This window comes from Hypomesus nipponensis, chromosome 6 (assembly GCF_054491055.1).
Source record: "Hypomesus nipponensis isolate SF chromosome 6, ASM5449105v1, whole genome shotgun sequence".
NCBI classification, from domain to species: Eukaryota; Metazoa; Chordata; class Actinopteri; order Osmeriformes; family Osmeridae; genus Hypomesus; species Hypomesus nipponensis.
In genome coordinates this window covers 770,001-772,500 of record NC_140366.1, presented here as the reverse complement: position 1 = coordinate 772,500, position 2,500 = coordinate 770,001, and the positions used below count along the sequence as shown (strand labels likewise).

The following is a 2,500-nucleotide window of genomic DNA, read 5'->3' as shown; positions in this document are numbered from 1 at the left end:
TGCCAGGCTGGTATGGCCGTACGAAATAAGTTGACAACCATAGGCTACTTATCCATATACAGATTTAGCAATTGACAATGCAAGGTGGTCTCTCTCTCTCTCTCTCGTGTCAAAATGAAAACAGCTTCCAGCCCCTTTCATGAAGGACTACTTGTGCATATTGCAAGATTTCAGTTTCTAAGTGAATGAGCAAAAGAGCATACAGCACCTGGTATTCCCAGGCGGTCTCCCATCCAAGTACTAACCAGGCCCGACCCTGCTTAGCTTCCGAGATCAGACGAGATCGGGCGTTGCCAGGCTGGTATGGCCGTACAAAATAAGTTGACAACCATAGGCTACTTATCCATATACAGATTTAGCAATTGACAATGCAAGGTAGTCTCTCTCTCTCTCTCTCTCTCTCTCTCGTGTCAAAATGAAAACAGCTTCCAGCCCCTTTCATGAAGGACTACTTGTGCATATTGCAAGATGTCAGTTTCTAAGTGAATGAGCAAAAGAGCATACAGCACCTGGTATTCCCAGGCGGTCTCCCATCCAAGTACTAACCAGGCCCGACCCTGCTTAGCTTCCGAGATCAGACGAGATCGGGCGTTGCCAGGCTGGTATGGCCGTACAAAATAAGTTGACAACCATAGGCTACTTATCCATATACAGATTTAGCAATTGACAATGCAAGGTGGTCTCTCTCTCTCTCTCTCGTGTCAAAATGAAAACAGCTTCCAGCCCCTTTCATGAAGGACTACTTGTGCATATTGCAAGATTTCAGTTTCTAAGTGAATGAGCAAAAGAGCATACAGCACCTGGTATTCCCAGGCGGTCTCCCATCCAAGTACTAACCAGGCCCGACCCTGCTTAGCTTCCGAGATCAGACGAGATCGGGCGTTGCCAGGCTGGTATGGCCGTACGAAATAAGTTGACAACCATAGGCTACTTATCCATATACAGATTTAGCAATTGACAATGCAAGGTGGTCTCTCTCTCTCTCTCTCTCTCTCTCTCTCTCTCTCTCTCTCTCTCTCGTGTCAAAATGAAAACAGCTTCCAGCCCCTTTCATGAAGGACTACTTGTGCATATTGCAAGATGTCAGTTTCTAAGTGAATGAGCAAAAGAGCATACAGCACCTGGTATTCCCAGGCGGTCTCCCATCCAAGTACTAACCAGGCCCGACCCTGCTTAGCTTCCGAGATCAGACGAGATCGGGCGTTGCCAGGCTGGTATGGCCGTACGAAATAAGTTGACAACCATAGGCTACTTATCCATATACAGATTTAGCAATTGACAATGCAAGGTGGTCTCTCTCTCTCTCTCTCGTGTCAAAATGAAAACAGCTTCCAGCCCCTTTCATGAAGGACTACTTGTGCATATTGCAAGATTTCAGTTTCTAAGTGAATGAGCAAAAGAGCATACAGCACCTGGTATTCCCAGGCGGTCTCCCATCCAAGTACTAACCAGGCCCGACCCTGCTTAGCTTCCGAGATCAGACGAGATCGGGCGTTGCCAGGCTGGTATGGCCGTACGAAATAAGTTGACAACCATAGGCTACTTATCCATATACAGATTTAGCAATTGACAATGCAAGGTAGTCTCTCTCTCTCTCTCTCTCTCTCTCTCTCTCGTGTCAAAATGAAAACAGCTTCCAGCCCCTTTCATGAAGGACTACTTGTGCATATTGCAAGATGTCAGTTTCTAAGTGAATGAGCAAAAGAGCATACAGCACCTGGTATTCCCAGGCGGTCTCCCATCCAAGTACTAACCAGGCCCGACCCTGCTTAGCTTCCGAGATCAGACGAGATCGGGCGTTGCCAGGCTGGTATGGCCGTACGAAATAAGTTGACAACCATAGGCTACTTATCCATATACAGATTTAGCAATTGACAATGCAAGGTGGTCTCTCTCTCTCTCTCTCTCGTGTCAAAATGAAAACAGCTTCCAGCCCCTTTCATGAAGGACTACTTGTGCATATTGCAAGATGTCAGTTTCTAAGTGAATGAGCAAAAGAGCATACAGCACCTGGTATTCCCATGCGGTCTCCCATCCAAGTACTAACCAGGCCCGACCCTGCTTAGCTTCCGAGATCAGACGAGATCGGGCGTTGCCAGGCTGGTATGGCCGTACCAAATAAGTTGACAACCATAGGCTACTTATCCATATACAGATTTAGCAATTGACAATGCAAGGTAGTCTCTCTCTCTCTCTCTCTCTCGTGTCAAAATGAAAACAGCTTCCAGCCCCTTTCATGAAGGACTACTTGTGCATATTGCAAGATGTCAGTTTCTAAGTGAATGAGCAAAAGAGCATACAGCACCTGGTATTCCCAGGCGGTCTCCCATCCAAGTACTAACCAGGCCCGACCCTGCTTAGCTTCCGAGATCAGACGAGATCGGGCGTTGCCAGGCTGGTATGGCCGTACCAAATAAGTTGACAACCATAGGCTACTTATCCATATACAGATTTAGCAATTGACAATGCAAGGTAGTCTCTCTCTCTCTCTCTCTCTCGT

At 47.0% G+C, this 2,500-nt stretch overlaps 9 non-coding genes across 9 annotated transcripts in view; all 9 read right to left on the bottom strand.

Moving 5' to 3' along the window:
- The window catches only part of LOC146284238 (5S ribosomal RNA), a 119-nt gene extending 95 nt beyond the window's left edge, over positions 1–24 (bottom strand). Inside the window, exon 1 of the ribosomal RNA XR_014759496.1 lies at positions 1–24. This exon is cut by the window's left edge and continues 95 nt beyond it. This is a non-coding gene — a ribosomal RNA (5S ribosomal RNA).
- A 172-nt stretch (positions 25–196) lies between these two features.
- On the bottom strand, positions 197–315 carry LOC146284237 (5S ribosomal RNA). The gene has a single exon (XR_014760951.1). It is a non-coding gene; the product is annotated as a 5S ribosomal RNA (ribosomal RNA).
- A 182-nt stretch (positions 316–497) lies between these two features.
- Positions 498–616, bottom strand: LOC146284236 (5S ribosomal RNA). Its single transcript, XR_014760949.1, has one exon. It is a non-coding gene; the product is annotated as a 5S ribosomal RNA (ribosomal RNA).
- A 172-nt stretch (positions 617–788) lies between these two features.
- Positions 789–907, bottom strand: LOC146284235 (5S ribosomal RNA). Its single transcript, XR_014759495.1, has one exon. It is a non-coding gene; the product is annotated as a 5S ribosomal RNA (ribosomal RNA).
- Positions 908–1,109: 202 nt separating this feature from the next.
- On the bottom strand, positions 1,110–1,228 carry LOC146284234 (5S ribosomal RNA). The gene has a single exon (XR_014759494.1). It is a non-coding gene; the product is annotated as a 5S ribosomal RNA (ribosomal RNA).
- Positions 1,229–1,400: 172 nt separating this feature from the next.
- LOC146284233 (5S ribosomal RNA) lies at positions 1,401–1,519 on the bottom strand. Its single transcript, XR_014759493.1, has one exon. It is a non-coding gene; the product is annotated as a 5S ribosomal RNA (ribosomal RNA).
- Positions 1,520–1,705: 186 nt separating this feature from the next.
- LOC146284232 (5S ribosomal RNA) lies at positions 1,706–1,824 on the bottom strand. Its single transcript, XR_014759492.1, has one exon. It is a non-coding gene; the product is annotated as a 5S ribosomal RNA (ribosomal RNA).
- A 174-nt stretch (positions 1,825–1,998) lies between these two features.
- LOC146284231 (5S ribosomal RNA) lies at positions 1,999–2,117 on the bottom strand. Its single transcript, XR_014761940.1, has one exon. It is a non-coding gene; the product is annotated as a 5S ribosomal RNA (ribosomal RNA).
- Positions 2,118–2,293: 176 nt separating this feature from the next.
- Positions 2,294–2,412, bottom strand: LOC146284230 (5S ribosomal RNA). The gene has a single exon (XR_014761816.1). It is a non-coding gene; the product is annotated as a 5S ribosomal RNA (ribosomal RNA).
- Between the last annotated feature and the right edge of the window lie 88 nt (positions 2,413–2,500).